Consider the following 23,827-nt stretch of genomic DNA (forward strand, 5'->3'; position numbering starts at 1 on the left):
GAGGGACTGGGGATTGAACTAAGCTAAGCACACACTCTACCACTGAGCCATACCTTCCCTCCTTAAGAACTTTGATTACATCTAAACAGTTCATTTCCACAGGGGAGTCTGAGTCATTTTGAAAGTAAGTCTGTCCTCCCTTTGTAAATCTCCCCCACATTCACTGCCGAGGTCTAACACTGTGCCTTCTGGACCCACAGGCACAGCTGAGCCCAGAGGCCAGAGCTTCATCCCCCGGAGGTTCTATGTCTCTTTCTTTTGGGGACCTGTGACCTTGAACCCAAACTGGCCGGGATCTCGGAATTGAAACTCCCATCAGGGGTTGTCACAGGGCATTGCTGCAACCTGCAAAGTCGGCTTCACTGATTTAAACTTTCCTTCCAAGGCAGCAGGACAACCTATGCATTCGAGCCACGTTCTGAGAGGCTGCCTGGGAAGCAAACCTGGTATTAGAATAATCTCATGGGTGTAATAAAGCAAATCACTTCATATGAATAGCACTTGTCACACAGGAAAAAAAATGTGGTTTCTGCATCCCATCACTTACCATTAAGAAGCAGGGAGAGGAAGAAATCTGTTCCTTGCCCTGACCCTGTGTGTTGACACAGATGTTTGCCTGGGTCTGAAACAACATTCACATACTGTCACATCTTTTTCAGCACCCATGTGGGGGCCTGGTGAAACTTCCTGAACATGAAACTGGATTGCCACTGTCAATCTCTGGTCACCAGAGCCCTCTTCCTAGACACAGTGGAGGCCCACGCGAGTGAGTGAGACGGACGCAGAGGGCGGGGGCAGTGGAGGGGAGGGACTACAGCACAGTGACACAAGTGAGAAGGGCCTGGCCACTCCAGGTCTGTCTTCCGGTCAAAGGGAGTTTGGGATTCATTTTCTCCAAGGTTCCTGCCAACCCTGCAAGAGAGTTACTAAGGGAACCTGCCAGAGACGGGGAGTCACATGCCTGCCCACTTCCAGGAAAGGCCTCTGATGTACTCCGAGTGCAGCCCAGAGGCCTGGGACGGAGCACATAACATGCCGTGATCTACCTCTCCTTCGGGGAGAGTCCCATTGTCAGATGGGAAAGAGACAGACTGGCTCGATTAAATAATGACAGTGGAAGAAGCAGGCAGATCACTGCAGCTGTAATTAAAAGACTCTGCATTAACTGCCCCTCTGCTACGTGGATTCACTTAAAAATAGAGCAACCATGTTGTTTATATATTTTATACACAGTAGTGAGTATCTGCAAATCCCAAACTCCCGATTTATCCCTCCCCACCCGCTTCCCCCAGGTAACCATAGGTTTGTTTTCTATGTGTGTGAGACTGTTTCTGTTTTGTAAATAAGTTGATTTGTGTCATTTTCTTTTTTTTTTAGATTTCACATATGCGTGATATTATATGGTATTTTTCTTTCTCTTTCTGGCTTCCTTCACTTAGAGTAAAAATCTCTTGGTCCAAAGAACACAAACATTATAAATCAACTATACTTCAATTAAAAAATAAGAAAATAATTAAAATAAAAAAATAAAAAAGCAATTTAGACATCAATTTAGCTGGCCCCATGAGATTTCCTGCTGTTTTCTCCACTTCTAATAATGTACACGTAGGTACTTAATATTCAGACTAGCTCCCACTTTACATATATATTGATAGCCCCTATTTTACTTTATTTTTTTTGAGGGGAGAAGTAATTAGGTTCATTTATTTATTTATTATAATGGAGGCACTAGGGATTGAATCCACGACCTCATGCATGCTAAGCACACCCTCTACCACTGAGCTATACTCTTCCTTTTTTTTTTCTTCTTTGAGCTTTTTTTAAAAATAATTTCACAGTTTTTTAATTTTTTACATTTGGAGAAAGGAAGTAATTAGGTTTTTATTTATTTATTTTTAATGGAGGGAATGGGGATTGAGCCCAGGACCTTGTGCATGCTAGGAACACACTCTACCACTGAGCTATACCCTCCCCACCTCCAAAGCCAGTCCTATTTAAGCCACATTCTAGCTGTGTGACTTCGAACTAACAGCATCATTGCACTGTGCCTGTTTCCGCACCTATAAAATGGGGCATGGAGCCCCTTCCTAGAAACGCAAATCAGAAGATTAAATCATACACCTTGTAGATCACACAAAATAGAGGTAGGTATAAAATAAGCATTCAGTGAATATTAGCTACTATTATTGTTTTTGTAATTTTATTTTTATTGAAGTACAGTCAGTTTACAATGTTGTGTCAACTTCTGGTGTAAAATACAAAACTGCTCTAATTTTCATATAGTCTGCTTTTTTTCCCTCCCAGATTGGAAGGCTTAGAATTATTTCATTTTTATCAGTAATTTATTTTTCCAAACCATGGTCTTGGTCTCTGCCAGCTTTTTTGTTTGTTTTTTGTTTTTAATGGAGGGACTGGGGATTGAACCCAGGACCTCATGCATGCTAAGCATGTGCTCTACCACTGAAATACACCCACCCACTACCTACTATTACTATTTAAAACAAATGTTTTTATCTAGTTCAGGAAGTCCTCTATTCCCCAACAATACTTCTTTCTAAGCTTGCCCGGGCACTTAGGGCAAAGAGGTCTGGAATTTGGACAGGATAACTTGTTACAAAAAACTCCTCTTGCATGCGTTCTCCAGACAGAGGGTGGGTGAGCGAGTGGAAGGGATTTTGTCGTGAGACTGGGGGGTGTCGCCTCAGCTCTGGGTGCAGTGGTGAGCTGTGGATGGCGCTTGTGAGACAGGTGACAGGTGATGCTGGTGTGAGTGCACTGCTGTGGACTGTGCCCTGTTGCTTTCTCTAACATCTCATCTCATAGCCACCTGGGTGGCTGTAGAGACCGTCCCCAAGGAAGAAGAGTCAGAGAGTGGGTCTGAGAATGACAGTTTCTAGCAAGAAGGTAGAGCCAGCTCTCTCTGTGATGGGGAGGTCTGGAAGAGATCCCTGTCGGGAGCTCGGAGTGGGCAGCTACGTGGCACAGAGCCACAGCACTGCCAGAGCTCTGACCCGGGACTCTGCAGTGGTATCAGAGATGGTCTAGCCTCCCTCCTCATCCCATCTCATTACGTGTATGAGGCATGCTGTGCTCCAAAAGAATGATGACTTCAAGGAGAAGGGAAAATGTCGTTTTATGCTTAAACATCGATATTTGGCTCTAGAGATGCTTCTCTGGTGGACAAACCCAAGAGGGACTGATCAGACCTCATAGGTGGGAAATCATGGCATATAGATCAGTGACATGCAGAGAGGTGTGGCTGTGGGGCTGTCTGGACCCTGCTCCAAAGAAGGTGCATCACCACATGATCATGGGCACCAGGAAGGAACACCGTGTCCTTCAGGGACCCTCCTTGGGTCGGTCAGCCACAGCCCACAGCTGGGACTGTGTTGGCCCCAGCGCGGGTAAGGCACCCACCAGTCAACTAGAGTAGTGGTATCAGGGTGCAGGGGCAGGGCTGTTTCTACACACATGTGCCAATGAGAGCTGAAGGGAAAGGCATCCTTAGAACACAGGTGCTGAGAACCCCAAAGTCACCCACAAGCATAGAGCCAACATGTGCAGGGGCCCTTTGCAGTTCACACAGATCTTGGTCATATTATCTCCTGCTCCGTCTCAACAGTCAGGGTTTCTTTTTTACATACATTTTACACATGAACAGATTGAGGCTCAAGGAGCTTCAGTGACTTTTCCCAGGTCATACAATAACTAAATCCAGGAACACAAACTCCAAACTCTCTGGCTGTTGTCAGATAGCTGTTACCATATCTTACACCCAGTTAGATCTCTGGCATCATTACAGTCTTGAAGATGCTGGAAATAAATTTCAAAATTGCGAGACTTTTAATGCACCCATTAGACACCGAGTAATGGTTACACAGAACATCTACCGGTGTTCGCTGTAAACAACACTGAACATCTCCAAGCCACGTCTCTCCTCCCGCTGGATAGAAACTAGGCGAATCTGCTGGGGGTTTTATCTGTAATCAGAATCACATTCATCCCCAAGTCCAAACAAATGGGAACATTTCCATTTCCTCACCTGCTGTCGGGTTCCCTGAGAGACGCCATTGTCCCCAAGGTGTCTGAAAGTCATCCCCACCCAAGTGTCAACACTGTAAATGTTTCCGGCACAGAGCGTGAATTTTGGAAATAAAAAAATACTGCCAGGCAATGACTGACATGAACTCTCTGAAACTGAAAGATGGAGCAGGAAGGACAGCACGCTTCTCTGATTAAAAGCGATTTGGGGCGGGGAAAGGTAATAGCTCCCTGGCAGAGCACATGCTCAGCATGCAGGAGGTCCTGGGTTCGATCCTCAGTACTTCCATTAAAAAAAGAAAAAAAAAATGGAGCATCTTTTCGTTTGCTTTGTAACCCTGTGACTTTTCTGGTCTGTAAAATGCCTGATCAGATACTTTGCTCATTTTTCTGGAAGAGCCCCCTGCGTATTGTTACTTGATATTGCTGGGATTTACCCACCAAATGTCATCTGACTGACGCTGCTATCCAACGCAGCCTTCATTGAACAGAAATTCTTAATTTCGATGGGATCAGATTCTTTTTTTTTTTGTCTCATAATTTGTGCTCTTGAGGTTTATTTAAGAAGTCCTTCCTACACCTAAACCTTCTTCAATTAACTTTGTAATTTTATCTTTCACATTTAAGTCTCTATGTTTTTGAACCTCTGTATGTTGTGCTTGGTACGAATCCAGTTTCATTTTTCTCTCTATTGAAATCTTCCCTGTATGGAGAATTTCTATATAGAAACTTTCCCTATTGATCTGTGGCTCCACCTTAACAGAGATTAAGCTCTTATTACAGGCAAGTCTGTTTCAGAGCTCCCTATATTCTGTGCTAAGGGTCCATTTGTCTGTCCTTGCCCCAGGACCACAATTTTTAATCGCTATAGATTTGTGGTATGCCTTAATTTCTGGCAAGGTTAACTTGACACTGACAGCTAGATCTCTAAAAAGATTATTTAATAATGCTATCTCACCACGCAGAGAACAATGCAATCATCCCAATGATATATACACATATTCCAATATAAAGTGGTCACTTCCCATGTTATTGGTACACAATGAGGAGATGGGAGAAGACTATAAATTGATAAATGATTGATTTACTTATTCCACAAGGATTTATTAAACACCTACTAAGTGCTAGCTGGCATTGTTCTAAAGGCTTGGGGATAGAGCAGTGAACAAAACCCCAAAAAGACATCCTGCCTTCATGGAACTTACATCCGAGTGAAGGATGTCAGGCAATCATTTCATCAGCTTCCCCACCCTGAGCCCACTGTCTCGGGTGCCTCCTCCGCGGGGCACTGGGAGAGAGCCTCCTCTGGCTTCGTGAGTGAGCGTTTCATGAGAAGAGAGACCATCTTAACCCGCAAATAAATAAAATGTATTTGTTTCTCCTAGGGTTTATAGGCAACCGAGACAGATGAACTCATTTCCTACATATTTAATTTAAAAATAAAAGTCAATGTATTTAGGTTAAGTGAAATAACAGGTAATTTCTTTTCTCCCCAGAGGTTAGTCATTGCTCTGATAGCGAATAAAGATCTGTAAAAGTGAAGACAAAAACACGGTTAAAATGAAAACAAAAAATACAGCTGTTACGAATCTTTTCAATTATAACAGCCTAGTTATTTTCACTATTTTTGAGGGTGGGTAATTAGGTTTTTATTTGTTTGTCTATTTATATTTTTAATGGAGTTGCTGGGGATTGAACCCAGGACGTTGTGCATGCTAAGCAGGTGCTCTACCCCTGAGCTCTACCCTCTCCACGTCATTATGTTTTTTAATATTGAAAGTGAGACTATCTATGAAAACAGTACCTGGGGACTAAGGGAAATCTAGACAAATTCACGTCGCTTCTAGTCCGAGGGTGAGGGGCAACACGGGGGGGCGCAGTTCACTCTGGGCTCCTGAATGGGGACGCACGGATCTTTCTATGGAGCATCTCCCTGCGGTGGTTCTCTCCCAGCCAGTGGGTCATCACAAGATGCCCAAGGTTTTCATTCTACCAGACGCTCATCTGAACGAAGGCTGATTAGAGTCTCGAGCACTATGGTGGTTTCACTCTGTTTGCTCAGAACATAACACCCAGCTTGGACACTCCCATGGGTTCATGCTGGAGAGCTGACCTGGGGGAGGTGGGCTGGCTATCCTCCGCAGAGATTTGGAGCAAGGGAGGACCAGGGTAGAGGATGAGGAACTCTGAAACATGCAGTTTTGGACTGGATGACGTCTGGTATTTCTGGTAAAACAGTGGCCTGGGATTCCTGTTCATTTCCCGTGTCCTCCCCGGCAGGTCCCGGCCACACGTGCCTCATCATGGACAGCAGGCCCTGTCTTTACAGAGCACTGCGTCAGTTCAGGGAGATGCAAAAGGTGGTGTGTTTGGGCTGGTGTTGGGTGTAGGCAGTGAAGGGGTCAGAGCTCATCGATGGGGGCATGTGATGATGGAGACCAAAGGTGAGTCGGCCGCTGCCTGCCAGGTGACCATCCAGGGCCCATGTCAGTGACTGGCACAATCTGTCTCTTAAGATCCAGACGGCAGTCCCAGAGCTATACTTCCCTTCTCCACTGGCAGATGAGGACACACTACCAGACACGGAAGTGAGGTGCTCCTTCAACCGCTCCTGAGCGGTGGGCTTGGGGCTGAGGTCCAGGCCCTCCCAGCTCTCACTCAGTCTCTCCCAATGTTTTGCTGCTATTTGACTTGGAATGTGGGGCTTCCCTTCAGCCAAGGGGTCACAGGCCTAAGGAGGCCAGTGGCCTGAAGATACGGGCAGAGAGCCACCAAGTCAAGGATCTCCCCACATGCATCCAAGCCTTCCTTCAGGTCAACCCTGGTACCCGTGTTCCAGTCTAATCACAGAAACCACACCTTAGATGCAGAAGCCAGGAGGGTGTTTATTACATCAGAAACTGCAGAGAGTGAGTAGGCTGGCAGGAGGCTGTTCCCTGGGCAGAAATCCGGCTCTGATATTAGAAGCACATGTCCCTTTTGTGGCTAGATGGTTATTCATGACCTAAGGGATGCAATGTGCATTGGAGGTTCCCCCTGCACATGAACACAGAAGTCCTCCCATGAGTGCTCATGACCAGATGGGAGCTTCGGGGAGCACCCCCACTCCCAGGGGCCTGGCCTCTTCTTGGTGCTGAGTGTCTTGGGGAGCGGTCTTCTGCTACCTAGCAGGACTCTCAGGGTCTGCTGAGCACAGTAACAAGACCTGTTTGCACTCCGTTTGCACTCACGTGCAACTTCACAACACACTGCCCTATGAGCCTCACGACACTCAGAGGCAGATATGTTCAGTCCTCATTTTACAGATTAAAAAAATCTGAGACTGAGAGTCATTGAATAATTTGCCCAATAGGAAAACAGACAGGAAGTGGTATAAAAGTGACTCGGATCCAGGTCTGACTGATCCAGTGTCCTCCCTGTTCCCCACAGGACCTCTATGCATCCACCCACCCAACCACCCACTCACTCATCCATCCATCTGCCCATCTACCCACTCATCCATCCACCCACCAGCCCACTCATTCATCCATCCATCTATCCACCCACTCACCTGTCTACCATCCACCCATTGATCCTACTACACATCTACCATGTGCTTGGGGGAATGGGTTTGGGCAGCTCAGCTGCATGGCACCTCCTTCAAGGAGCTCACCAGGAGACATGGCATGTCCATGTATTCAGAGGACTGAGATCTAGGGACACACCAGCTAAGATCTCAGGAGCCTTCTAGAAGAGCTGGAAGGACCTGAGGGATGGAGATGGACATTCAAGGGGGAGGAGGAAGGAACAGACCCTAATTCAATCTCTGAGCCAAGCACTGCCTCTCATCAGGATGACAGCCTGGGGCCAGGCCCACTTTACTCCCTCCCAAAGCCAGGCAGCTTTCCAATCATAGCAAGAGGACCCTTCTTAAAGGGGACCTTGCTCTTTGCAGGAACTCACAAAACCATCAACATTCCTCATTGGCTCCTGCCTTGAACACCCAGACTTGCCCCATGTAGACCAGCACCAGCCACACCCTCCACTCCAGCCTCCAGGCCTCTGCAGACTGCTCCCGTTGTCCCAGTGCTCTTTTCTCATCTCTTTAGCACCTACTCATCCTTCGGACTTGAAAGTAGCAGTCACTTCCCTAAGGAAGCCTTCTGAGATAGCCCTGTCTGTCCCATCCTGCTGCTCCCACAGTCACTGTTTCACACAGCTCACCAGGTGGGCTCACCAGGTGGCAGACACTTGTGTGTTTTGTTCATCAGTGTGTCCTACACCCTGGGGCTGGGTGGAAGGCTGGATGGCTAGACTGGCTAGACTGGCAGACAGCTATTCCTTGAAGCAGCTCCGCCTTTGGTCAGCTGTGTCTTGGTGTCTGAGGGCAGGTGGGGCAGGTAAGGGTTGGGTATGCCCTGAACACAAGCAATGGGGCCTGGAACTAATGTGGGCTCATGCTGTGGCTCAGCATACAGTCTGTTCCAAGACAAAAAGCCCCTTGAGCCCTACACGGTTGCACCTGAGGCTCAGCTACCCTAGCGTACCTTGATCGGGCTGAGGAGAGGGTCTTGGTGCCCCAGGGTCTCACCCCCAACATACCCCATGCTGGGGCAGATCAAGGATGCCAGGCCTTAGGCTCCCATCTTCTCCAGGGCCCTGTGGGGCCATCGGGTCCCAGTGTGCTTAGAGTCACAGTGATGAAACCAGCAGGGACAGAGCAGCCAGCGGACCCCACAGCCCCCACGGCTGGTCCCAGTCACCCCTGGTGGTAGCTTGGGCTCTCCCCGGGCCTCCCTGAGATCCCACATTCCGGCTGCACAGAGCTGAGTCAGGGGCTGAGTCCTGCTGCCCCATGCACAGGGCCCTCCAGGTCACAGAAGCCTCCTGCTGTCGGAACTTCAAGCTCCTCCTGCCCTTTAGAGCGAGAAACTGGGGAGGTCATGCTACGCCTGGTTCACAGCGGAGAGAAACCAGGCCCAGGGCTGTTGCGTTTTTTTTTTTTTTTTAATTAATTGATTGATTGATTGATTGATTGATTGATTTGTTCTAAGATCCCTGGCAAGTGGTTGGCTGAGCCCTTTGCTGAGTCCTGCTGACAGGGGCCCCCCACGCGTCCTCCGATACCCCACCCTCCCTGTGGGTCACCGGGAGCCCCCCCACCCCCAGGTGCACAGGCAGCCTCAGGCCCCTCCACAGGTGCCTGTGGTGCACCCTCAGGGCTCCCAACACTGAGCCAGAGACCAGGAAACAACCACCATCAAATGAAAACACACACACACCCACTCCATTAGCCCATTGTTAAAAAGAATGGAATCAGGTTTCCAGGAAGTGTTCTGGAAAGCAGATACGGCCGGAAACTCCACTGTGCAATCAGCTTTCCCAGGGAACAATGGCTGGAGCGGTCCCCATGTGGTAGGCAGGCAAGACGGGGCCAGGCTGCCTGGAGCTGCAGGTGACAGGGAGGCCGGGTGTGAGGACAAGTCCTACTCTCAGCAGAGACAGGCGCCCCTCTCCGCTCCAGGGGCCAGGCCTGCGTGATGGCCTGACACACTGTCCCTGCCCCAGCTCCAGGCTCCTGGGAAAACCCAGCCCTTCTGGGAGCCCAGCACTCCAGGCGGGGCCCATCAGGACAGTCCCCGGGCCTGGTTCCACGCTACTGCCTTCCTGGAACATGCAGGGACACATCAGCACGGCTACATAAGACACTTTCTCAAAGTACATAAAATGGCATTTTTGAAACAACACTAACATTTAAAAATATTTTTTAAAATTTCATTTTTATATAATTTTTATAGTTATTTTTAAATGATTATATTATTATTATTATTATTATTATTATTATTATTATTATTATTATTATTATTACTAATTTTTAATGGAGGTACTGGGGATTGAACCCAGGACCTTGGGCATGCTAAGCATGTGTTCTACCACTGAGCTATACTCTCCTCTCACAAAGTATTTTTTTTAATCAAACAAATTAGAGGAAATATCATTTACTTTGTGGATACTAAAATTTTCTGTGGCTAAATTGTGTTGTGTGTGTGGGTGTGTGTGTGTGTGTACAGGAATATGAGGTTTACTACTGGTTGCTTTCAATCCATGAAGAAAAGCCAAGAGAAATCAGGAGATGGTCTTAAATCCTGAACTTACACCGTGTGACTGATGGCTCTTTATAGAAATATGTAAAAATAGAATGAAATAATACATTATTCATGTTTATATTAGAATATGATAATGAATATAATAATATATATGCTCTGCGTGGTATGTATCTATGAAACAACCAGCCAGACAGCATAGATTTGGCATTTACACGTATGTGTCTACAGATCACATAAAGGTAAGACTACTGTAGTGTCATTATAGCCTCCAGGTCACAACAGTGTAGTTGCCTTCCATTTGTCTACGGCTGTTACATGAAATCACAAAAAGTATTGTAGTGCTCAGCCTCGCACTCTACTTAATTCTGCCAATATGCACAGCAGAAGTAACCATCAAGTAAATCTGACGTTATTAAAATTCAGTCCTGCTGGAGCACATTTGATCTGTGGGAATAAGCAGGCTCGAGGCACATTAACATCTCACACCATTTCTAATGGCCTGACTTATTTTATAAGAAAGAAAAAGAAATGAAGTCATAGTATTTTGTTTTGTCTTTGTTTTTGTTTTTTGACTTGGTCTCTGGGAGGCAGTCACCACTGCTGTGACACAAAAATACAACATGGACTCTTTCAGGTCAAAACCTTTCCATCCTGAATTGAACCCCGACCGGGGCTTGGTGCAAACACAGCTGGGCTGTCAGGTTCTGAAATGTCGAGGAGTGACAGGGATCCCCAGAAACCTCTGGGGCCTCTAGGTGCCCTTTTGGCTAACGGAGGGCAGGAGGATTGATGGGGGGGCCTGTTTACTTTTGTGGGTAGGACTTTACTTGAGCAGGGCACTCCAAGGCCAGTGAAAAGAATAACAGCTGAAAGGCACTGATACCCACAACCAATAATAATCATATTCTAGAGAAGAAGACAGAGGCTCAGAGTGGCCCAAGTCACCAGGTCCCAGAGCAGCAAACCCCAGATCCATCGGGACTGGCATTTTCGAATTTGCAGACCAGTAACGCCTGCCTCTGTGCCTCTCTGCTTAGGGATCAGGGACAAAAATATCCTTCCACATCAGATTTTAAAATTACTTCAAAATCCTTAAGTAGAACTGGTAAAAAAAAAAAAAAATCCTTTGCGAAATGTCATTTTCCTTTTATGTCTTCCCCATTCACAAAATATTTCTTGAAAATCATGTATTTTAAGCTTGTTCTTTATTGCCCGTAAGACACTGAAGGCTCAGATTCCTCACTGGATACACCACTGACTCCCCCTTTCTGAGCTCAGTGACCAGGCCACCCAGGGAGGCTGGGGGCCACTACTGTGCTGGTCCTCCAGAGGACACTAGGGGAGGCTGGCATGCTGCCTTAAGCCGTCCTGTTCTCGACTGCCCAGGCTCCATCAGGAGCACAGACTCTGGGTCTTTTCCATAAATGCTGCTGCACCCATGGCTGATCATGGAATTTTGATCACATCTTGAAAGACCTCTGAGGCCTGTCACCCTGTTCTCAGGCCACTTCTGCAGCTGCAATGAGTCACACAAGTGCCCTCCACAGTGACCACCTGAGAGTATCGTCCTCCTGCAGGTGACATGCAGCGCGTGCCCGCCCTGCAAGGCCAGGCCCGGCGGAAAGCCCTGGAAACTACACCCACCAGGGGATCCTCCAAGGCGCCTGATAGAAGAGGCACGCCTGGGGCACTGACGTGGCTCCGCAGTGGTTGACAGCTCAGTGTCTTACTGGCGGGTGAGATGGATGCTGCCCTGACCAGGACAGACAGAGCAGAGTATCGCACACAGGCAGGAGACACACACCTCCATCCTGCACGAAGTGAAGTGAATGCAGCCCATCTAGTAAAGTCCTGGTACTGTCCTGGCCTTCGCCCACCCTTCTCTCCTCAGCTCTGCAGGGGCTCCCAGACCCTTTCAGGGGCAGCACTTCTTTGGAACAGAATTGCTCAAAGACTTGAAAGTGAAAGGGAGAGTAGGGTGGTGCCCAGGATCGGGGAGGTGCCCCTCTCCCCACACGCCCCTGCACTTCCCCCAAAGCCTGTTGGAGAGAGGCCCTGAGACACAGCCCTAAAAAGCACAGGTCCCACAGCCCCATCCTTTTTGTTTAGCTTGTAGCAAGATTTTTTTTTAAGTATAGTTGATTTACAATGTTGTGTTAATTTCTGGTGTACAGCATAGTGATTCAGTTATACATATACATTCTTTTTCAGATTCTTTTTCCTTATAGGCTATTAACAAGATATTGAATAGAGCTCCCTGTGCTATACAGTGGGACCTTGTTGTTCATCTACTTTATATAATAGTTTGCTAATCCCAAACTGCTAATTTATCCTTCCCACCCTCTTTCCCCCTGGTAACCATAAGTTTGTTTTCTATTTCTGTGAGTCTTTTTCTGTTTTGTAAATAAGTTCATTTGTGTCATTTTTTCAGATTCCACATATAAGTGATATCATATTTGTCTTTCTCTTTCTGACTTAGTTCACTAAGTATGGTGAACTCCAGGACCATCCATGTTGCCGCAGATGGCATTGTTTCATTCTTTCTTATGGCTGAGTAGTATTCCATTGTACAAATACACCACATCTTCTTTACCCAGTCATCTGTCAATGGACATTTAGGTTGTTTCCATGTCTTGGCTATTGTAAATACTGCTACTGTGAACATTGGGGTACATGTATCTTTTCGAATTAGAGTTCCCTCTGGATATATGCCCAGGAGTGGGACTGCTGGATCATTTGGTAAGTCTATTTTTAGTTTTTTAAGGACCATGGGGCCCTTTTACGGTTTATAGGACATACTTTGGTCCCACCTACTCTCTGAATTAGAATCTGCCAAGAAACCTGTCCCTTCCAAACCTCAGGGCTGCTCCCCCATTGCCTTGTCCAGCTCCCTCCCAGGGACGGTCCCCTGCTCTCCTTCCCATCCACCCGGGACAGGACCTCAGGATGTTGCTCTGCCAGATGTCATTTCCACCCGGTCCTCCACTGGCCTCCCCTCCACTTCACAAGAATCCTCAGGGCCTGATTTCAGAAACCTAGCTCTGTCTGCAAGGGTCCTGGGGTGAAGCTGGGGTGGAGGGAGGCCCAATCCTGCTGGACCAGAGGGAGCTGGTGGACCCCACACCTACACAGGAGCCATCACGGGGGCTCTGAGAACCCGGGCCCCAGGCTGATGGTGCTTGCACACTGCGCCCACCTCCCACCCTCCCCGCCACCATGCAACTAAACGGATGAGTATGAGACATTTCAACCTGGGAGAAGGTCAGCCCGTACCCATGCAGATGACTGTGGTTTAAGCCCTGACTAGCTATTTCTGTTGAACTCTAGGACAACTGCTCCCAAAATGTGCAGAAGTGACTGACTGCTGAAGGAACCATGGGCACGAGAAACAGAATCGCCCCGAGCACGTGCTGGGAGGCCTGGGATGAAGACAGGCACCAGAAAGCAGCTGCGGGCGAAGGCACCTCAGCAGGCAGGCCAAGGCCTCTCAGGGACTGCCCGTGACCTGCACTTGAATTTTCCCTCCCCCTAAACTGGGCTGAAAAGGGGGAAATGCTTTTTAGAACCACCAGCTGGAGGGCCCGTGGCTCTGCACCCCAGCCCCTGGGGAAGAGTAGGGATCAGGATTAGTGTGAAGCAGGAGGTCAGCCCCTCCGAGGCCCCGCCAGCCCTGAGGGTGCTAGGGGCAGAAGGAAGCCTGGTTTTTAACAATCTGGAGAAGGCCAGACGAGTGCAGGCCATCCCAAAACCTGGAGGGACCGGACAGCTTAGCAGTGGGCCTGCGCTGGCAGGCCGGGCCACCACGGGTTCCTCCTGCCTTGCCCAAGGGCCCAGCATCCCCACAGAAGGCCAGAGATGCTGGCCCACCCACAGGGCCCTGTGTGGAGGAAGAGCCTGATGTGGGTATCAGGCCGACTGGCGCTCAGCATGTGTGCATGTCCCCTCACCGTCTCCTTTCCCTCCAGGATGGGAGGTGAGAACTGCTTCAGTTCGTGCAGGCACACGGGCAGGGAACAGGGCAGCATGGCCTCCAAAGGGTGGCCTGTGACTTACCCAAAGGCCACTGAACAGAGGCACAGGCCAGAACGAACAGATTTGTATTTGGCAAAAATCCAAGACCCGATTGCATCACACTCAGCGCTTTTACTTGAGAACAGCTGTGCTCCTCTCCGGAGCGGGAAGAGGGGGCCGGATCTCAGCTCAACGCCCCCCGTGTGAGGGACGGCCCGATCCCCACAGGTGTCCCCCGGACAGCTGACGGCTAAAAGACGAGTGCAGCCTCTCAAGATCTCCCTCCTCCAAAACCCGACAAAGTGAACAACAAATAGCTCTATGTAATCAATGAATTCACACCAATTAAAATAGACCCTCCGCTAACAAGCAAGAGAAGAGGCGGGAGGCTGGAGATGAGCATTTTCAAGGATTTCTCCCAAACTTCCATAATATGATTTAGAATACATTTTACGAAGGTTTCTATGTGGCAGTGCACCAAACTGCAGTTTAGAGATTTGGACATTTTCTACGAGTTCAGGAATTGCATTCCACCCAATTTATTGGGATCATGGCCATAAAAACGTAAATTGTTTGATTCAAAACTGTTGTTGGCTTCCAATCCCCTACATCCATTGAGGTTTATCCTGTCCAGAGAACTACGATCATTTTCTGCTAAGAGTTCGTACAAGACTTTTGCTTATTTCAGCGCCGTTTTCTGAGTCTCATTCAATCCCAGCAGCATGTAACTCCTCTGGCAATAATCGGGGCATCTCTGGACAGGAACTTCCCCTGGACTCTCACTGATGAGCCTTCGGGAGTTCAAAGAGACACACGTGCACCCAGGGGAGATTTTCTCGTGAGTCAGTAAATCATTTCTTTCAGCGATGCATTTAAGAAGACACCATCGAAGCCAACCTCTTAAACCTGCTGGCAAATGAGTCAAACGTCACTTTAGTCTGTTCAATACACTGCAGCAAGTGTTCAAGGCTTCTGTGATAAAAAATCCTGTTCAAATGCTTACTGGTGCTCCAGCCTCTATTCAGACCTCCTCGCAGCCCAGTGAGGAGCTGTGTACCCACAGGACACCCACAGTGACCACTGCCAGCCCTGGGTCCAAAGGCCAGTAACCCACCTGTCTCTCCATCAGTACCAGTACCTATGTCTTGCGTCCTAGGATCATGTAGAGAAATCAGTTCCTTTTATTAAAAAGAGAGACAGTGTGTCAAAATATGTAAACAATAAAAGTGACCACGGAGAACTTTACCGTCCAGCATGAATGGTAAACCAGGGCGAGTGAATGTCTCACTGGAAAGGTGTTGCTGTCATCCTAGCCTTGCCTGGGAAGCCAGCATGCACACTGTTGACAACCCACAGAGGTCAGGACGTCGGGGTCCATGGCGCATGTGGACACTGCTGCCCAGCATCACGGGATGCGGGCTCTCCCACTTTTCCAGAAGTGAGGTGGGCCTTTGGCCTTATGTGATACCCAACCCCTCACCCCACTCTGTTTCTTGTAGATACTAGTAAGACTCTGGGTCAGTTCAATTCAATTGATCTTTACTGACCAGTTTCCGCGTGCCAGGCAGTGTGCTAGTCTTTTAATAGCATTGCCTCATTTAATCCCCACACAGGTTTAGCGGGGGGGAGGGTCAGTGACATCACCCCACACCACAGGTGCAGGGGGGTCCCAGAGAGACCAAGTAACTTGCCCACAGTAGCTACGGTCCAGACAGGGCCTCCCCACAGCTGAATCCTGGGCTTTTCACGGCTGTCATCCCAGGCACATGGTCCAGCAGGGAAATGAGAGTCTGCACACTATCATACATACACACACACATGCACTCACTCATACACTCACACACGCACACACACAAGTCCACAGAAAGGTGTGTGAGTCTGTGTGAGATACTACGACTTACGACAAGTCCTTGTGGTTTATGAACGTGCTTAATTTCTGTTTTGAATTCTATGTTCCTATTCTAAGCTCTTACATATTACTTCTGCTGACTGTCTCCAAATTGCACTGGAATTAGGCCCCAGAGATGCAGCAAAAAAAAAAAAAAAAAAAAAAAGCAAACATATATCCAATCTCTTAATCTGGGCTTAAAATGACTGGAGGGTGGACCAGGACGAGCAACAGCTCGAGTTTTGACAGATTCTGGAGGAAGAGTCTGGACACGCCGCAGTGGCTCGGTGACGCTGGGAGGCACCCCTGCAGGACAGCTGGGCTGAGTAACGCGGGCCCGGCCAGCAGAGCCCACTGGAGCCAGCCTCCGAGTAATGGACGTGCCGGATTTGATGAGATTCTTGTACTCTCACAGAAGTGAAGTGGATCTGAAGTCACAGAGCAAAAAGTAAACAAGCAAACAGCACCCCAGAGAAAGTGACAGGAACCTCCTGGGATACCACCCACTTCCGTTCTCTGAACCCTCCCAAGAACTGAGGCGAAACCATCCAGCTCCGAGAGGCTCTGCTACCAAGATAGTTTTTTTCTTTTTTAAAGGTTTCACTTTTTTAAAAATTTCTTTTTTCATGAATTTTCATTTTATTTATTTATTGGGGGGATAATTAGGTTTATTGATTTGTTTTAATGGAGGGACTGGGGATTGAACTCAGGACCTCATGCATGCTAAGCACGTGCTCTACCACTGAGCTCTACCCTCTCCCAGTGATATTGTTTTTATATTTAATGATCTAAAGGAAGCTTCCCTGCCTAGAGTTACCAATTTTTGAATCAGTTTGTTTTTTTTTAACTAGTAATAGGTGTCCTTTTAATCTGTCCATTGAAGCAGTTGAGAAGGGGTCTTCTCTGGTCTGAATGTTTATGCTCCCCCTAAATTCACACGTTGAAATCCTAAACCCCCAAAATGATAGCATTAAGGAGGCGGGGACTCTAGGAAGTACTTAGGTCACACGGGTGGAGCCCTTATAAAAGGGACCCCAGAGAGCTCCCTCGCCCCCCATTATGTGAGGACACAGGGAGAAGCAGGCCATCTGCAGCCAGGGACAGGCCCCACCAGACCACAGCCATGCTAGGTACTTGGGCTTACAGCCCCCAGACCCATGAGAATAACATTTCTGTCATTTACAAGCTGCCCAGTCTGTGGTTTTTTTGGTTACAGCAGCCTGAATGGGCTAAGACAGAGTCAGAAGAGAGAAAATCCAAACGCATACTGTTTTGTTCCACAACTGAGCTGATAAATGCCTCTGTATGATCAGATAAAAGTTTTATACCAAAAGAGAAAAAAAAACCTCACATATCCTTGACAACATTTCAATTAGAACACGACTCAACAATGGCGAACCCATCAGCTAGGTGCTGAGATAAACTTTCAAAGCAAAGCAAGCTTCTAACTGAACAAATCTCTGCCTCCTGGCTACCAGAGCCCCAAGGTGAAGCACACATTCCTTGAAACACAGTCAAGCATCCACAGTGACACCGGCCACCTTCCCCCGTTAGAGCAGGCAAGGAGCTGGATATGAGCAGAGGAAGGGAGGCACGGGTCAAATGCAGGAAACCCTACATCATGTAAACAACAGGGGTCCCTGGTCAGACAGAGAAAAGAAGGAACCTCTGGACTGACAGGAGATCACACACATTTTGGGGTGACAAGTGTCCTGGAGGCCGACAAAGAGAGGTGGGAAAAGGCAGGAATCACTGGTGGAGTCCTAATGTAACCTTCTTCTCATTACGCCCTCATTACAATACAATTAGCCTTGCAGATTAGAAGTACCCATCCTGCACCAACACCATGACACTTCCGATCCAGACTAAATAAGGACAAAAATCCCTCCTCCCCTCAGGAAGGTGGAGCTGGGATGGAAATCAGGGAATATGACCCCAAACACCTCCTTCCCCAATGAATATTCCACCTACTCATTTTTACACTCTGTGTAATCAATTTGCCAAAGAAACTCAGCACAGCTGCTCACCTGAGTCTGCCCGCTCTCCCTTTGAAAGCATCCTATCCCTTAATAAACCCTCACTTTACTTTCTTAACCTCGGTGCTTCATCTCTGAATTCTTTCTCTGAAGAGACAAGAACTTACTCTCTGGTAACATTTCTAACACATACCTGGTTTAAATGAGCACGCCGGGCTGGCTATGAGCTCACACAGAGCTTCTGGGAGCTTCTTACACGAAGGGTGCACGTGAGACAACGGAGGGCAGCTGAGGTAGGCAGGAGCAGGTGGCAGAGCCTGGCTGAAAACTCGACCACTGTTATGGACTTACCACTGTGCCCCCAAAATTCATTTGCTGAAGCCCCAACCACTGCCCCCCCACCACCACCATGTGTGTATATTTGGAGACAGGAAACCTTGGGAGGTAATTAGGCTTAAATGAGGTCTAAAGGGTGGAACCCTGATCTAATAAAATTAGTGTCCTTATAAGAAAAGGAAGAGACGCCAGAGCTCTCTCTGTCTTTGTGCGTGAACAGAGAAGAGGCCGTGTGCAGACACAGCAAGAAGGTGGCCAACTTCAGCCAAGGAGAGAGGCCTCCCTGCAAACCAGTGTGCCGGTACCTAGATCTCGGACTTCCAGTCTCCAGAACTGTGAGAAAATAAACGTCTGTTGTTCAAGCTCCCTAATCAGTGGAATTCCCTGATGACAACCTGAGCTGATTAACACAACTACTGCCTCAACTGGGAATAGCAGCCTCTGAGTTCTGTTGAAATCAGCCACATTTCCAACGGTTCTGCACTAGCCTTTGGAGGATGGGCACTCCAAGGACCAACTCGGTCCCTCCTAGAATTGCTCATGGACTCCAGCCTCTCCGCTCTGCAGTGTTGGCCAGCTCAGATATTTGTACTCAGGAGGTTCTGGACCCTAAAGGACGCTGGGCAGGGCAAAGCAGGGCTCCTTCAGATGAGGAAGCCCCCGATCCAATCAGGTTCATACCATGCTGCTCCAGCCCCCACTGGGTGCCTGTGGATGGAGTGTGCCTGGCATCTGCAGGCCTTTGGAGCAGGGTCTGAGTGTTTCCTGCTGAGGAGGGAGGGCCAGGGCCAGTCGAAAACACACTGAACACAGATCAGGCACTTTAGGGTGGCGTGCATGGATTTAACCTCCTGTCTCAGTCCGTGCCATTAAGAGAAATTTAAATTACATTTGGTGGAAAAGATAATGGTTTTTCAGGTCAGGGAGAGACGGTGATGTCTGCATCCAGGACTGCAGGAATGGAAAGAGGCAGGAGGAGTGAGTGAATGAATGGTGGGGACTGTCTAATTGATCTGACCTGTACGTGTGTTATGTGGTGGAAGAGGGGTGTATGTGTGTGATGTGTGGTACATGGGGTGTCTGTGGTGCATGCACACATGGTTGTGTGTGTCTTGGGGAGGGGACAGTGGAAACAGCAAGAATCTCTACACCATCCACATTGCAGACCTGCAGGGCTGCACACAGTGGCCCATCTACCCTCTCCACAATGGCCTCACCGCCCTCCCTCCACTGTCCTGGTGCCACCCGCAGGCAGCCTGCTCCATCCACAACATGATGTTCCCTGGACTCAGGCCACGAGCTTCTTTCCTCCAGCTGTCCTTCTGGGGCTGTAGAGTTCCCATTCATTCATTCATTTACTCCCTTACTCATTCACTCATTCTATCCACACCAGCCGCTCAGATCTCAGCAGGTGCTGGGCAACAGCACCTCCACGGAGCCAGGGTTCCAGTGTTGGGGGGAGGGGACTGGCCAAAAAACAAACAAGGAAGACACTCTGACCACAGTGGCAGCAAATGCACACACTGTGGGCAGTGGGTGAGCAGGGGCTGTGGCAGGTCCCAGGCGGAACCCAGGGCAGGCCCGGGGGGAGAGCAGGGCTGCCCCACAGGCCTCTGAGACTTGGATGGTGAGAAACCAGGAGTGTGTCCTGCCTGGGAGGCTGGATGCTGGGAAAACAGAGAGCAGATCCTATATTCCTCTGATCAGTGACAGCAGGCTGTCCCCACTGGGTCCCGGCACTGGGAAGACAGGAGAAGGGTGTTCCTGTCTTCCCGAGCCAGAGAGAGACGTGGCGGGTGACCAGCGTCCTCAGAGTATGTGACAGCTGCCGTCTCCAAGTGCTGTGGGAGGGGGAGGGCCCCAGGGATGGGTGAAAACCAGGACACAGGGGACGCACGTGGGCAGCTTATGAACAGGGCTGCTCCCTGGGCAGGACCCCCTCTCCCAGGCAGCACAGAGCCGTCCATAGGGTCTTGGCCATTGTGGACATCCCAGGAGGTCCTTCCCAACACCTGCCTCTGTCCCTGCCTAGCACGCTCTCCTAGGGTCCTGTCTGTGTGTGTCCCCTGCATCAGCAAGTCTATGGATGGGGAGGCCGTTCACCTGGGCCCTCCTCCTGCAGCCCTGAGGGCAGGGTTGTGTCCATGGAGCTAGAGTCCAGCTGCCTACAGATGTGACTGGCTTCTTTCTCCCTCCTTAGCCATGTCTCCTGGGCAGACCACCTCCCTGCCCTGAGCCCAGGTGCCTCCTCTACAGAGCTGGACACCAGGCTTGTCTGTATCACCTGTAATGACATACATCGTGCAGTAGTCGTCAGCCGGGGTGGCTCACAACCCAGGCTGCATGGCCAGCTGACTCAGGGAGCGTTAAAGAAGATGCCTAGGGGTGGGACCTTGGTTTCCATATTATTTTAAGCATCCCTGAACTACCAGACCCAACACCTTATTGAACCAGAATGTTCCCACTGTCCCCAGGGAGGCCCAGCTGTGGCTGAGCACTCTCCCTGGGGGCCCAGAGCCTAGGACATTGACCTGCAGAATCGGGAAGTTACAGCATACACAAGCTGAAGGCAGCACCTTCCAAAGGGCCACACCAGCCACATTGTGAGGTCATGTGCACGGAAAAGGGACAGGATTTAAATTGTTCTGCCTCATTTCCAGCTGCCCCTGCTGCAGGAGAGAAGCAGCAGCCTTGGGAGAGACTTCACGTGATGCGTAAAACGTGGGCCCCGAAGCCATGTCAAGGCCCCGATTAAAGAGCTGGATTTCTGTCTTTTGAGCCTGCACAGATTTTGGAAGAACTGCCTCATCAAGGATCCCTCCCATGACAGCCGAAAGGAAAGCAGTCCACAGGGAAGAAGGCTGCCCAGCCCCCGCCCTGCCCCCACACCCGCTGTCCCCACGTGCCTCCTCCCTTCACTGCGTCCCCACCTGGGGTGCAGGTGCCTCAGCCACAAGCTGAGCCTCGCAGGTCTGACACAGACTGTGGGTGGTGCGCATAGCCCTGTCCAGGGGCACAGCCCCTAGCCCCCTGGTGGCCACCATGGCACACTGTCCGCTTGGTCCTCGGTGTCCTTAACCCGAATGAGTGACAGCCTCTTCTAAGATGCAAAAGTCTAGCTGTCACTTTTGAAGGGCGCACATACAGCTGTGAGGTCCTGACTCATCACGTGGGCTCCCTTGGGATCCTGAGCCGAGGTCTTCGAGGCCAGGACCTCCTTGGCCACTTCTAGAACCCAACCCCAGAGAGAAGGCAGAAGCAAGGCATCTGGGGCGGGGCCTTTCAAATGTCAGGGAACATGAGAATCACATGGAGAGTGTTCTCAATGCAGAGTCCCAGGCCCCGTGCGGAGACAGTCCTCCGGGCAGATGTGTGGGTTTCTGAGTGCCCTCCCCGTGCTGATGCGTGGGGTCGTGGGCTGGACACCATCCAGCACAGCCAGCCTTGTACACGAGTGGAGCTCAAGAAATTGCTGCTTCAGGGGAGGGTATAGCTCAGCAGTAAAGTGCGTGCTTAGCCTGCATGAAGTCCTGAGTTCAATCGCCAGCACCTCCATTAAGTTAGTAAGTAAGTAAGTAAGTAAATAAATAAATAAATAAACCCAATTACCTCCCCTCAAAATAAAAGATAAAAAAAAATTTTTTAAAGAAATTAAAAAAACCCCAGAGATTAAAAACAAAATAAAACAAAAAAGAATTGCTGCTTCAAAAAGAACAGAAAAGGAAGCGACTCTGTAATTAACATGCTGTATATCACAATGACTTCCTGCGTGACGCGTTGTGCAGCTTCAGACGGGAAGGACTCTTCTCCTGCACCAAGGTTTGGCAAATTCCACACTGGGAGGGAAAGATGTGTGGGGCTGGGGTAAGGGAAGACATTTTTCAGTAAAACAAGTTTGAGAAACACTGGATTCCATTTGACTTAACAGTCTATTTACAGCGGGCCTTCTCAGAGAGTTTGCTATGCTAATGGGAGCTGCACCCTTTCAAGGACAAATTGCAAGTGTATATAACATTCCCCAAACTGAATCAAAGAAACTTGTTTTTTTTAAATTGAAGTACAGTCTATTACAATGTGTCAATTTCTGGTGCATAGTACCAATGTCCCAGTCATGTATAAACATACATATATTTGTTTTCATATTTTTTTTGTTAAAGAGTATTACAAGATATTGAACATAGTTCCCTGTGCTATACAGAAGAAAATTTTTTAAAGTTTACTTTTGTAACTAGTGGTTAACATTTGTAAACCTCAAGCTCCCAGATTTGTCCCTTCCCACCCCTTTCCCTGGTAATCATAAGACTGTTTACTAAGTCTGCAAGTCTGTTTCTGTTTTGTAGATGAGTTCATAGTGTTTTTTGTTTTTGTTTTTGTTTTTGTTCTTTTTAGGTTCCACATATGAGTGATGTCATATGGTATTTCTCTTCCTCTTTCTGGCTAACTTCACGTAGAATGATGATCTCTAGGTCCATCCATGAAGAACCTTGTATTTTAGGGGAATCTCTTTTAGCATCAGGAACCCTAAGTGGGGAAATCTCCAATTTCACCCTTCCGCAGAGTTTCCTAGTTTTCAAAATGCTTCTGTAAGTATGAATCTCCTGGAAAATCCATGTGGGCCCAATTCCTGCCTCCGCAGCAAGCGGATTCATTCCTGTTGTGCTGAGAATGTCCGAAGTTTCCTTAACCAGGAAATCTGGAAAGCGACCAGATGAATTATCATATGGTCTTGCTTCTAAGACACAGGATCAGTCTGATACAGCTTGTAGGGAAAAACGAAAAAAAAAAAAAAAAGGCAACCAGAGCATCTGTTCCAGCTGATACCCTGGAAGCTCATACCTCCCACAGCTCTGAGGGCCACACGCCTTTGCTCCAATGCTCCACCCTGGGAGGGATGCACATCACTCCTGCTCACAAATTGTGAGACGGAACAGTCCCCTAGGCCCTGGGCCTGCTCCACCTCCAGTGCTGGAGAGGCCACCCTGCCAGGTGCCCCAGACACAGAAAGCTGGAAACACCATCAACCCTGGATGTGGGGGGTGAGCTTACCTGGGACCCCCAACCAACTGGCTCATTCTAACTTCAGCACCATGAAGACATAAAGATGTAAAGATGGACCCCTAACACTTAAGAAAGTGGAATTTAAAAAATCATGATTGGAAATAACCTAAATGTCCATTGACAGATGACTGGATAAAGAAGATGTGGTATATTTATACAATGGAATACTACTCAGCCATAAAAAGAATGAAATAATGTCATTTGCAGCAACATGGATGGACCAAGAGATCATCATACTAAGTGAAGTAAGCTCAGACACAGAAAACAAACATGGTTATCAGGAGGGAATGGGGGTGGGAAGGGATAAATTGGAGGTTCAAAATTTGCAGATACTAACTACTATATATAAAATAGATAAACAGCAAGTTTCTACTGTACAGCACAGGGAACTCTACTCAATATCTTGTAGTAACCCATAATGAAAAAGAATA

The 23,827-nt window shown here is 48.5% G+C and overlaps 1 protein-coding gene across 8 annotated transcripts in view; it reads right to left on the reverse strand.

Annotated features, from left to right (window-relative positions):
* Nucleotides 1-23,827, reverse strand: part of OTUD7A (OTU deubiquitinase 7A) — a 209,134-nt gene that overhangs the window by 138,644 nt on the left and 46,663 nt on the right. Inside the window, exon 1 of one of the 8 annotated variants that reach the window (XM_032469186.1) lies at nucleotides 21,269-21,887. The exons of 6 other annotated variants lie outside the window; for them this stretch is intronic. The gene's annotated coding sequence lies outside the window, so the exon portion shown is untranslated. Of the gene's footprint in view, nucleotides 1-547; nucleotides 1,238-21,268; nucleotides 21,888-23,827 lie in introns of those variants that run through there. One more of the 8 variants, XM_032469187.1, reaches the window with a different exon arrangement.

This window comes from Camelus ferus, chromosome 27 (assembly GCF_009834535.1).
Source record: "Camelus ferus isolate YT-003-E chromosome 27, BCGSAC_Cfer_1.0, whole genome shotgun sequence".
Classification (NCBI taxonomy): domain Eukaryota; kingdom Metazoa; phylum Chordata; class Mammalia; order Artiodactyla; family Camelidae; genus Camelus; species Camelus ferus.